This window comes from Dermacentor albipictus, chromosome 4, assembly GCF_038994185.2.
Source record: "Dermacentor albipictus isolate Rhodes 1998 colony chromosome 4, USDA_Dalb.pri_finalv2, whole genome shotgun sequence".
In the NCBI taxonomy this organism is placed as follows: domain Eukaryota; kingdom Metazoa; phylum Arthropoda; class Arachnida; order Ixodida; family Ixodidae; genus Dermacentor; species Dermacentor albipictus.
Genome location: NC_091824.1, coordinates 113,357,219 through 113,370,002, shown reverse-complemented (window position 1 = coordinate 113,370,002; position 12,784 = coordinate 113,357,219). Strand labels below are relative to the sequence as shown.

Genomic DNA, 12,784 nt, shown 5'->3' with positions numbered 1-12,784 from the left:
CTGGGCGGCCTCTTGGAAGACGTCGGCCATCTTGGCGGCTCCTCGGAAAAAGTCGGCCATCTTCATGGCCTCCCGGACATTGTCCCGGACTGCGTCGGCCATCTTGGCGGCTCCCCGGAAGAAGTCGGCCATCTTGGCTCGTCGACGGAGCGCCAAGTTGAGCTGCCTCGATTCTCTGTATTTTCTCCGAGTCGAACGCGCGGTTCGCTCGATGTAGGGCTTCTAACGAGCATCCGATCTCTTCTGCCTTGTCCAGGGACAAGGTTTCGCCATGGGCCAGCAACTTTTCGCGAACGCTGGCGTTCGCTATCCCGTGTATGATTTGGTCTCGGACGCGCTCGTCATAGCTTGTGCCGAAGCTGCACTGTACCGCCTTCTCCTTCAATGCGGTCACGAATTCCAGGAAGCCTTCTCCCTCGAGCTGCTTTCGGCTGGTGAACTCGTGCCGTTCCGCCAGGACATTTGTTGACGCGGCGAACAGCCGGTCAAGCCGCTGCAAGAGTCTCGGAAACTCTGACGCTGGCGGGACCGCATCACTTGTCGTTGACGCTGCGCCGGTCGACTGCCTTGCTGCTTCGCTTGAAGCTGACGCTGCGCTGGTTAACTGCCTTGCTGCTTCCTGCTCCTCGGCTGCGAAGTGCTTCCGTTGTCCCTCACGCCCGAGAGCGCTGACGAGCGCAGACGCTCGCCGTGCGTCCGTCCAGTCGCCGCCGCCGGCCGCTTCGAGGTGGGCCTGAAAAATTTTTTTCCACCGGTACCAGGGAATTAACGGAGGGCCGGGCACTTCAAGAAAAACGGGAAGGTTCGCCGTAAATGCCATGCCAGGTAGCGTGCACGAGGCAAGCCGGAGCTCGCCGCAGGAATGGGCAAGGAAGAGCAAGGGGGAGCGTAGGCCTATAGGCTCGGAAGCCTCGCGACGCCAAGTGCGTCGGCGGCGTTTGCCGGCCGTGCAGACACGGAAGGGAAGCTTCACTCACGAAGCTCGTTGGTTTCCCAGGGCTTCGGTCGGAACCGTTGCGGGAATCCCATCCTCGTCGCCAATGATGTTGTGTCGGCAGCGGCAGGCAAGCGGGGGGCCCCGACCAGCGAACGCCCGGCTAACGCCGGCGCAGTAAAGGAGACGCGGAGCGAACTGCACCCGTTGAAAACCGGTGCGAAGACTCCGCCGACCGGCGGCTGTTTATTGCTCATAAAGGGTTCACACGCCAGATGACACCACCCGATTGGTCCAATGCTCGTCTCATGACAGAAGGGGGGTGCGCCATCTAGCTAACCAACTACAAAACATACACGTGCGATGACACATAGATCTGACAGGGGGCGACACTATACTACACTTTGTATTCGGCGACGACGACGAAAAGGACGTAGACCCCGCTCGCTGGAACGTGGTAAGTCTGCAGTTTCCCTTAATCATCAGCATTCTAAAATAATAATGGAACATTTGGTCCACCGCTATTTGTTTTCTTCATCAGCAGCGGCAGCAGTGGTGGCGAAGTCCCGATGCCCATTCCGACAACGTCGTGAAATTCAAGATCAAGGGCAAAATTTGCCGACGAGGTTCCACCGTAAGGAACCACCGGTAGACTCGGCCCAGACCATCTAACGCAGGACACCCCGGCTACCGTCGTCACGGTGAGAGCGTTTTCAATTCATGCCTATACACCCGCGTTTATATGCAGACCACCGCAATTATCGCGCACCTCAGCACACTGATGGTCGCAGCAGTGATGTGGGTCTTTGGGTGTTCACGCGGTTGTGATTGGCGCAACTCTTTACGCTAACGGTGCGCATTACCTTATAATTCGCTTTACTGCGATCGCCACGTTAGGTACACACCCGGCGCATCTTTTTTCGTCGGCTTCGCCATATTGCTCAGTATAAAGTCCAAGGGCGATAACACCGTCGAAGTGCGTCTATGCTGTATGTAAAAGTGAAAGCACGCGTGGAAGTCCCATGATGGCGGCTCAGTCAGGCTCGCGAGAAGGCGGAAGGCGAATTGCTAACGCGCTGTCTTCCGTCGAGCGAAACGATGACGTTGACCCCCTACAGCAAGTGAGTATTTCGCGACCAGGCCAAAGGGGAGCTGATCAACGCGGTTCAATGTCGCGCGCCATGTAGGAAAGTGGGCAGGCAACGCGAGAGAGAAAGGGGGTGGCTTCGGCTCCGCCAACAAGTGCGCAATTTACACGGTCGCGCGCCCCTTTCCTGAAAGAGATGTATTGCGTGGATAGGAATCTCTATCTTGAAACGGATCCCTTGCGTTGATGCGTAGACTGTACGGATGTCACTTTTCTCGCTGCTGACACCGGTGTTTTGACAGCGAGTGTGTGCGATCATCGACTGTGATGTGCTCATGATTGTTTGTGCGTGCTGCCACCATATGCTATTGAATTCTATTAGTAAGCGTATGTTTACAAGTTTATGAGGCCCATCAAACTACTATCATTACTTCGTATAGCAGTCTACTAATTTGCTATCGCAATAGGTTCTTAGCTTTTCGGGCCAAACTGCGACTTTTTCAAGTTCGTTTCCTTTACATACTTATGTTCTCCCATTGCAGTTCCATCGCTCGAGCATCATGGGCCTCATCCTGCTTGCTCGTGAGCAAAATCTTTCTTCTGCCTTACTTGAGAGACGCTTCGTAAAGCCCTGACGGTGCCGTCCGCAAACACTGCTTAATATACGAATAAGGCCAATATTACAGAAATGTGGGGCGGATTTCACAAAGCTTTTCGTGCTTAAGGGTTCATTGCCGTTGACGCGACTCCTTCGTTCTTAAAATATTCAGCACTAGTACTGGCCAACATTTTATCTTACATGCTATTCTAGCTTACGAGGAATTGAATGGGAAGTAGAACGCGAAGTTGAGGAATTATTAGAGGGCATTTGATTTTTGCAACGGAAACAGAATTGCACTTGTTTAGTGGGATATCGCCAGATACGGGGCTTCAACAAGTATTTCGAAAACGAGATATCACGCATATACAACACGCATGTTGGAATCTATGTTAAATGAAGCTTTCTTGATGCAGTAAATTCAGTCCTATACAACTACACGCGATTCTCATAATTTAGCTTATATTCATTTTCGCTGCTATATGCCCAATAAACCTCAATAGGGAATGCTATATTTATTATTATTCATTTGAGCCAACGTGAATTTGCTCTGTTTTAGCATTTCAATGAGGTAGGAGAATGCAATAAGCTGTTTACACGGAAGAAGCTGATGCGCTCGCTGTGAACACATACCGTGCTCACTCGCCAGTATCTAAAGTTCTCACAACGGTATATACTAATATATTTTTACCACAGCGGAGCACTATATATGCTGTCACATTGTGACAAAAACTAAAGCGAAATTTATTTTATTTTAGAACGTTATACGTGGCAAAACTGCGATATGATTATCAGACACGCAGTAAGGGGGGACTCCAGATTAATATTGATCAAGGATGATTAGAACAGTTAGCAGCGAGATCAAAAGATTGAAAGAGGTCATTGCTGAATTCAAGTACTTATGTGGCCCAAGAAATGGCTGCTCTGACGCCGAGTCGGACGTTCGGGAAGTACTGATTTTGTTCTAGATGCTCATTATTGCGCTTTAAAACGTCGTCTGAAAGTTATCGAGGGATCTTTTGGGTCCAGCTTTATATAACGGTAGCCCTGCTAACACCGTGTCCATCGGAACGATGCAAGCACGAGAACAGCTACACTCGCACAATTTTGATATAATAGAGGCCCACCAGCGTGATGAACACAGTGTTCTTGCAATCTCTCTCGTGAAGCTTTATTTGTCGGTAGCCACGTTTGAGACACATCGAAACAAAATACATAGCGTTACACAACCGGTCCGATGTGTCGTCTCTCCTGGGCGGGGCTATGGACCCTTATTTTTTATCGCGTTCAGGCGACGACAATCGACGCAGAATAGCAGGATTCCGACTTTTGGCTTCACTAAGGCTACAAGAAACGCCGCGGGCTCCTTTAGGGCTGGGTGACTTCACTGCTTGATGGCTTCTCATTCCCGCATCGTAAGTTTCAAACTTGGATCGGGATCTGACGGGGTGGCCGAGCGCTCGCCCCGGTTATTATACGATGTTAGCAACTGGTGTTTGTCAAATCTTCGTTGTCGCCGGCAAGCAGACATTGTTTCATCGGAGAAGACTTTTGAGCTGTTGGGTAGATTTGGACTGACGTGTAAGGCTGGTTCACGAACTATGGCCGTCATGGCGGGTGTGCCAGAATCCAACTGGACAAATGCACTAGTTTCCACTATTTTCTGAATTTATGCGATCGTCTTGCCCTTTGTTGAGGTGTTTTTACTTCTTCCTGGAGTTTGTCAGCATCACTTTCGTTAATAGAATGCCATCAAGTCGAGTGATTCCTCTTAGAACGCAAGTTTCACGGTCTAACAACGGATTTTGGTCTGCCTCAACGACACCTTCCACTTTGGCGGGTGTTTCGGTGCCAACGTAGATCATGATACTGCGGAGACTCGGAAGGTTCACTACAACTTCGAGAAACCTTAAAGCATATGGAGACTGTGAGCTCTCCAGTTGTATCGGTTGGTCTTCGGGTAGCGTTATCGACTCGAACTTCGGGTCAAATATTGTGCCGTGTTGGTTCACAAAGTCCATATCGATATATCACCTCGCGAGCACGGTACGAAAATAACGAACGTCGAAGGGTAGGTGCAGTCATGAACGATAATTCTTGCCGCGCAGATTCCAGTCGGCGTTATAAAGTGTTTTCTAGCGAGATTTGAGGGACGTCTCGTGTAGCCATCACTTTCCTCAACTTCGCAGTGAATAGACCACTTATAACGTCATGATGGTACATTCGGCTCCCCAGTCTACAAGTGCTGTGACTTCGTGGACAACGAGGAGGAAATGGACCTCGATTATTTTTCGCATTGCATTGCACTTAGGTCCCTGCGTTGGGTCGCGGCTATGTCGTATGGTCTCGCCCATCTTACGCCCCATATTAACGTCTTCTGGAGGCGAAGTATTGTTGGATTTCAAGTTTTTGCTGGATGAAGGTGTGAGACCATGCTATATTGATATTCCATTACGTTATAACGAGCACGAGAGTTGTCACTGAGCACAAACAAGCAAAAAGGAAAAGCGAGTGGAGATTCGCGCGTGGACAAGCGAGACATGTCGTTCCTCCGTCTTTGAGTTGGATCTTGAAGCATCGTCGTCAGGGGCGTAGGATTTTCGGAATTTCTACGAACAGCAACTGCACCTTGATGGGTTGCTGCTTTCAGTTTTCGGGACATGGGTTAACTGACCCGCTACGGGTTGGGCCAGTGTGTGGTCGGCGCTGAGGAAAAAGGTAGCGGTCAGGCGACGGCGAACGGCAAGATCGTCGCAGTCTGCCCTCAGTTGCTTCCTTGCAGTCGAAGGTGTCCCATGGTCATTCCACCTATCGCGGACATTACGCATTCAAGCTGAATCCTCATAGTCCTTTCTGTCGCCTGCCGTCGAATTCCGTGGTGCGGGGCAAGTTTCGTAGCCTTCGGGTAATTCGATGGTCCGGAGAGACACTGCCTTTGTCTTCGTGGTTGAGGCTACGGTCACGGCTCTGAGAAGGTATCCTGAACATTAATGATGAAGCATCTCAACAAGATATCACGCTGTTGTGACAGTGAAGAACGGTGAAGTTTCCATTCGTCGGGCTGGGATTTTAACATATTATTGGGCGAACTAGGGCACAGCAAAAACAAATGACACTTAAGCACAACGATAGCAGAGGGCAAAGCAGACAATCGCCGAGAATCTGATATGCAGGTGAAGTGCGTCGGCTTTTCTCGCTGGTGGTTGTGCACCTAACAGAAGATATACAACGATTCACATCACGCGTACAATCTGATTACACAAAGTCCAGCGAGAACATACACCGCGTAAAGAATCAACGCTAACATTCCAGTAAGTTCTAAATCACGCAGGCGCGTCTTGCGTTCAGCGATAAGGTCAAGTTACCGGGTGAAATCAACACCACTTACATAGCAGAAGGCCTGTTCACTCGGATCCATGATGTCATACTATATAGCTTGCTTGCCCAACTGCCATAGAATCCAATCGCGATGCTCCCAAGTATGCCGCAGCAATTCTGACGTCACCACTTTCGTCATGCCAGCCTTGGCAAAACAAATTTTCGGCCAGGTAAGATAACGTCATGGATAAGAATGAACAGGCCTTGCGCTTCTAGGTCACGTTGGTGAAATGCAGTCCTCAGAAAAAGGATAAATAACTACATGTGTCAATAGCGTAAACGTCATCAATAGTTTCGCCCGCATTCTCTCTATGAGCATCAAGAGGGTTATGGTTTCTTTTCACACCTCCTGGCAGTAATATTAGCAGATGAGACACTATGGCAAACACAGAAGGCAGCGCGCTGATAAACTTATCTGTGCTATAGCCAGCATACGTAGCCCAGGCACGACAACGCCACTATCCCTTAGTCAGAGCTGCGGTACCACGCAATCTTTTTCACCTAACTCAGCTTGCTAAAAGCATTGTACAAAGCGCATTGCTGCAAAGATGTCGCGCAGCCACATTTGTTCGGTGGCCTGATGCTTAAACAGCCACGCCGAGTTTCCGCTAACGATCGTGTTGCCAACTTGCCTGACGAAATTCACGGTTATGGCCAGGACTGGCCTGGCGTTGCCAAGATCGAGGGTAGCCGAAAGGTTGCTGTCGCTGCACAATATCCCAGCCGGCCTTCATCTAAGTGAGCGGGAAGCGTCTGTCAGGAAAGTGATGTCCCGTTCCGGTCAAGCGAGTGTGAAACCACTCCCATCGGGAATTATTCGTAAAGTTTACAGACGCTAAGAAATAGCGCTGTAGAACAAGGCGGCAACCATGGCTCCCGCTTCAGCGCGAATTCTCATGAAGGCTACGCTCTCACTCGCGTTCAACGCTAGTAACTGCTGTATTGAGATATATCGCTTTCGCTAGAATCACGTGAAAGGTTAGTTTTCAGCGCATCGCGTGTACATTTTCTGAGGTCGTTGGGCGATTCGGGCACCGGTGGGCCTAATGAGACACTTCCGCACAAAAATAGCAGTATGGTCGCTAATAGATCGTCTTGGCTTGGATAACTTTGGCAGGAGGCAACGGACGTAACAGACGAAGACCTGTTTTATAATGCTTTCCTTGAATTTCCTTGAAGCGCTTTGGTTCAGCGAGGCCGGAGCAATAGTAAACATGTCCGCAATAGAGATTAGTAAGAGGCGATTGGAAGATTGGTGGAAGAAAAGTAAGGAAACGGCAGAAAATGGAGACGTACAAAAGCAAAATTCGCAAACGGTGATCAGAAAATTTGGTTCCGGGAGTTCATATTGGCTTTTCTTTCTTTATTTCTTTTTAAAATTGGTATGACATTAGGCAGTATAATAGCAAAAACTTGGTATGACATTAGGCAGTATAATAGCAAAAACTTGGTGGCGCAACCCTTCCACGACGTTCCAAAGGGGACGCTCATAAAATTCAGCCATCCATTTTCTTTGCCGTTGAGTTTCCGTGAAGTAAACTGAAATACTTGAATGGACACGCACCGTAATGTCCCGCAAAGGTGCTTACCTTTAGCGAACGTAAGGCGACAAGCGCTTTTCTAAAACTGTATATATAGCGAGGCGCATACGCTAACCTGGGTAGAGAAACGTAGTGTGAAGCCATGTCGAACCGCTTGTTTCATGTCAAAGATATGCGCTTTTTTTAACCGTTTCCCGAAGCATGGCATCGATCCCCTCACGCGTCCTGCATTCCAGATGCTGTATTATCCAAATTTTTTTTTGTGTAGATGAGCATAACAATTACAATGCTTGCTAAAAGGATTTGTTAGGTCGTTTGAGGCGATTTCAAGTAGGTGGTAATGTGTCTTCACCCATGTTATCATGACTTGGTAGAAAGGTAGGGTCCAATGCGTTTTTGTTACTGCTGACCACATAGAAAATTTCAGACAGACAGAAAGATTTCTGAGTTTAGTTTCAGTTTTTGATGAACAACCCTGGCTGAAATGAGACTAAAATTAAAGGTATATGATTTATTCCCAGATTTATTACATCAATTTTCTTATTTTCCGAAAGATGTTTTAGAGGATTTATTTAATTATTTACGTGCTCTCAGGGACGGGAGACGTTACAGAGAGGTGTGTGGACAAGAATGAATATGAACAGGAACACTACAAGAGTTCCTCCATTACGGACTTGCAAATACGTGGGTATTGCACCGGAGTGATATGGGACAATTCCTATCGACGTTGGCCTTTGGGACAAATTATTTGTAGCAACGTGTGGTGTGACAATTATTTGCATATGAATTATTCCTATTAACGCTAATAAGTTTCGTAGTGTTTAAGTAAACTTGGCCGAGCCACATAGCGGGAATGCCAGTGCCCGTTGCAGCGCCGACAGTTCTTTCGAGTGGATAACAGCGCATCAAGACACTTTCTGAGGATTTCGCGGTTTGTTCATTGACGTATCTGGCAGCGAAAATTTAGATGTCCTATCGGATCTTTTATTTTGTGCAGATAGTGCACATTTTTTCGCTTGCGCCCTAAAAAAAAAAGTTTAGGCCCTTTGAGGCTTATCTTGCCGCAGAACTATATTTGTCATCTGTCTTGCCCACATTTCCTTTATTTAACTAGCGTGCCCGGTACTGCCTATTGTCCCATACGGCTTACGCGTTATCAGCTTGACACAGCATTCTCGACAGGAAAGGAGCCGGCGCCGAGTTTTCAACAGAGGAAACGCAAGCAAGGGAGATGACTGTTAGTGTTGTGTGACAAATAGACACCCCAAAATGTGTAAACTTTTTTTCGAGTGTACAAGGCACGATAGTTGTGTATGAATCTGTAATGAGTCGAATACATCGTTAGTATGGTAGCATACATTGTTGGACCAACGCGTCTTTTACAGATGGCCACCTTACCACTGCGCCACCACGACAGAACCCACAAAATACCAACGTTACTGCAACATGCCATCACTACAATTAATCGCTCTATCTACGAATGTTTGGGTACGCTTGAAAGCCGTTCTGATAGCCTAATAAATATCATACAGTGTGTTCCACACGTAAGCGCCATAATTTATAGTAGTTGAAAATCATATCGTCTTCCTTGCAGTCTCCATAGATTTGTACATTATCGTGGCTGAGCTTATCACGCTGCTGCACATCGACATGCCGTCTGTCAGCCTACTGGACATTCTTGGCTTCGGGACCGCTGGAGTTCGTTCCGGAACCGTGGCGTCGTGGCTCCAGTCTCTCCATCAAGGAGGTGCCATCCCTGAGCGAGGATGGTTCGCCACCCTCCAGAGATGGGGCATGAACGGCGGCTTCCCGACGCAGAGCCAAATGGCACTCAAAATCGTCGGGTGTTGCCTGCTGCTTCTGGCGCGTGATCCCGTATAGAGGAGCACGGCGTAACCTGGCAACCCAAGAAAGACACAGCTCAGCGTCTGCAGCTGCAGACATGTGGAGCTGTCTTTGCCGGGTTAGCCACACACTGATGAATAAAATTTCTCCAACACTCGGCATGGGCATGCACTTCGGCATGACTGTTGTAGATCCGCAGGAGACTATGGCGAACGTTGAGGAAGAAAGCACCATCGAGTGAGCAGAGCTCCTGAGGAAAAGTGAGTGAGAAGGGATTGATGATGTTGCACGCTGTCTCACGCAAATGTCATTCCCGGTTAAACCCACGTGCCAGCATGTGGGATTGTTGAACTCAGGTTGCTGTTATCGTAAGGATAGCTATCGAATCTTAGTGTAGGCAGTCTTGGCCAATAATAGATAAGGTAGTTCGTGTGCAAGTCACAAACTGGCACCATGAAGCTGTGGCGAAGGCGCATATCCAGCCATGTACCAGGTCGTTCGTGTTGTGCGTATGCGTGGTTGTGAACAACCTCCCTGTTGCATGCGAACGTGTATAGGTAGGCCAGCTGGCTAGATGACTGAATACACGCTTTGTCAGAACAAAAATAATGTAAAAGGTTTCACAGGCCCGCATTGGGCAACACAATGCCGCGGCTGTACGTGCGAACTGTTGTTCCTGACAGCCACGGTTTTGCTTCGACCCCGAAGCTTTATTTAGACTTCGGTCATCATGCGCACCATGAGGAAGTTGACCCGCCCAACAGCTCAGCAAGATGCATGCAAAATACATCGGCTTGAGTACACAGCTAAACATAAGATGTATGGTGACATTATGGAAGCATGTTTTGTAGTGCAAAATCTGTAGTGATGGGTCTTTTAAATGTATTTGTGAACCACGTAGAACGATTGTCCACTGTCTGTGTTGCTTATACTCGATGGAAACTAGCGATATTTACGGTCTCAAGTTGTCCATGAACGGCAAAAAACTGGCAAACCCTTAAGTGTGGAGAACAGCCGAAGAAACGCAAGGGAAGTTAGGGTGAAGTGATGACGCTGCAATATAAGCAGTTGAGGCCAAACCAAAACATTCAAGCAACCATTTTATGTTAAGTGGGCAAGATATGTCAAACATACAGCAGAAGCCGAAAATAATAGTTTAGAGGAACTACTATGAATGATAAGAATAAATTCAGTTATTAAGTTGGTGGTTTCGTTAGGGGAATGACAAATTTAGTTTTATTCCTTCCATCTTCAATTTCTATGTAATAATAATTACGGTTTTCTATGGAGTTTCACCTGAGCAAAACTAGAGGGAAATCTGGTGCTGTGATCGTTCAACTATCATGGGAATGAAGAAAAGTACAGGCTACGGATTGGCTTTCTGTTGACTGGCGAATTAGTATACAAGTATTTTTTTGGCAGTTTCGGTTTCTCTCCAAGCGCAATTGCTACAACTTGCAGTGGGACAGTGCGACGCAAGTGTTTCGTCGTGTTGCTCGAAGTGGCGATAGTGCGCTCGGCGAGCGCCTAGGCCGAGGTCGCGGTGTGGTGTCGCAGCCCTGACGAGAAGGTGACCGCATCGTAAACTCTGGAAGAAAGTGTTTTGACCTTCGTTTGTTAATTGTGATAGGTCGGCCCTGTAGCGTTACAGGCTTTATGAAACTTCACAAGAGCAAAAAGAAGGCACTACTCAGACAAGACAGACTCTTGAACATCTAGTAGTCTGATAATCAATGTTTTTTGAGGGCTTCATTACGCATTGCTCGTTTATGTGCTCGTTTAAATGTGTGTTTTAGGACTTTGAAAGACAAAGTTGTGGTAGAAACGTTGCTGCTTTCTGGCCTTGCGCTATCGCAAAATGGGGAAGTGCGAATCCACGCCATAACATCTGCTTCAGAAGCAGTACGTCAATATAAAATATAATGAAGCATACTCGTAGGAGGCCACAAGAGTCCTAGCTAGCACTGCATCAGATGTGTTTAAAAGTTCTTGAAGACTTTCAGCAATCATGGCAGCCAAAGCGGCCTTTCGAAAGAGCGAGAGAGTTTGCAAGTGCCTGACGTCTGCGATGATGGTGGATCAACATTTATTGGGCCCAAAATAAATCGGTGGTCCACGCAGGCACCGGACGGGGTGGTTCCCTAGTTACGGGACCCATATGTTCCCAGCAGCTCCTTGCCGCTTTCCGTCAGTGCGAGCTGAATCGGTGGGGCGGGGCTGGATATCAAGGTCTCCCATCGCTCAAGGGGTTGGGGGTTGGGGCTGTTGGTGGGAAGGGGAGGAGGGGGGTCTTTAGTTCTTTGCACTCTGCCAAGACGTGCGGCAGGGCGCCCTTTTCTCGTTTAGAAAAAGGACAGAGCATATCGTGTTTCTCAAGGTACATGTGGTTCATTAGTACGGGATGCGAAAGCGATCCCGCCTGCGGTCGACAAAGGATCGTCTGTTGTTGCCTGGTGAGTTTGGGGTGCGGTTCTGGCAGTCTGCACCTTTCATCTGGGTACATCCGGGTAATGTCCCGAAAGCTGGTAACCGGCTGCGATAGCTCTTCCAGCTCGTGGTCGGCCCGGATTGACATTTCTCGGGAATGGTTGTCGGTCATGGTGTTGCCTGCTACCTGCGAGTGAGCAGGTACCTACAAGAGCTCTATGTCTGTTCCTGGAGGCTTGCGCTTGTATAGAATGGTTCGGGCAGCGGAGGAGATTACCTCCCTGCTGAAGCTTCCGTAGGCTGTCTGAGTCGGTGATCACGGTGTACGCACTCGGCTGTGCAAGTGCGAGGGCCATGGCCACTTCTTCGGCAACTCCGGGGTCTGTTGTCCACAGGGACGCGCTGACGATGAGCCTGTCTTTTGGCGTAGACAGAAAACTATCGCTTTCGAAGCGAACAGGCGTCGTAGCAGACGACACTTGTAGCATTCCTCTCAAAGGCGCAACACTTTCTAACAATACAAAATTTTTATTTCCATTAATACTTGAGTATGTTTATCTAAGTTCATGCACGGTTGTTAATACTGTAAAAATAAATATTTATTCTTAAGCGGTACATCTGGAACAGATTTGCAGAAGAATGCATACCCTTGTGTGCACCCATGGTAAACTGTGCTTCAGCCTCAATGTCACACAAAGTTTCCGTAATGTGTTGTGCTTTAAATAAGATTATTGAGAAATAAATCTATAATTTACGCGATAATATTTGAGTATAGGTTTGTTTACTGTCCCGCAAGCAAACTCCGCTATTCTAAAGATCGAAGTCAATCCGAAGCCTGCATTCCCCATCATTTCCATGTAGGTTCAGGCAACGCGCAAAAGAGCCCACGTAGATACTAGCGCCACATTTCCTCCTAGGCTATTTATTTAGGAACTCTATGCGTATTCATAGTGAAATATCTTTCACGCCCAATT

The 12,784-nt window shown here is 48.1% G+C and overlaps 1 long non-coding RNA gene across 1 annotated transcript; it reads left to right on the top strand.

Annotated features, from left to right (window-relative positions):
- The first annotated feature begins 1,307 nt into the window (after positions 1–1,307).
- Positions 1,308–9,542, top strand: LOC139059275 (uncharacterized). The gene is made up of 4 exons (XR_011514041.1): positions 1,308–1,391; positions 1,476–1,635; positions 2,564–2,603; positions 9,133–9,542. It is a non-coding gene; the product is annotated as an uncharacterized lncRNA (long non-coding RNA).
- Positions 9,543–12,784: the final 3,242 nt, after the last annotated feature.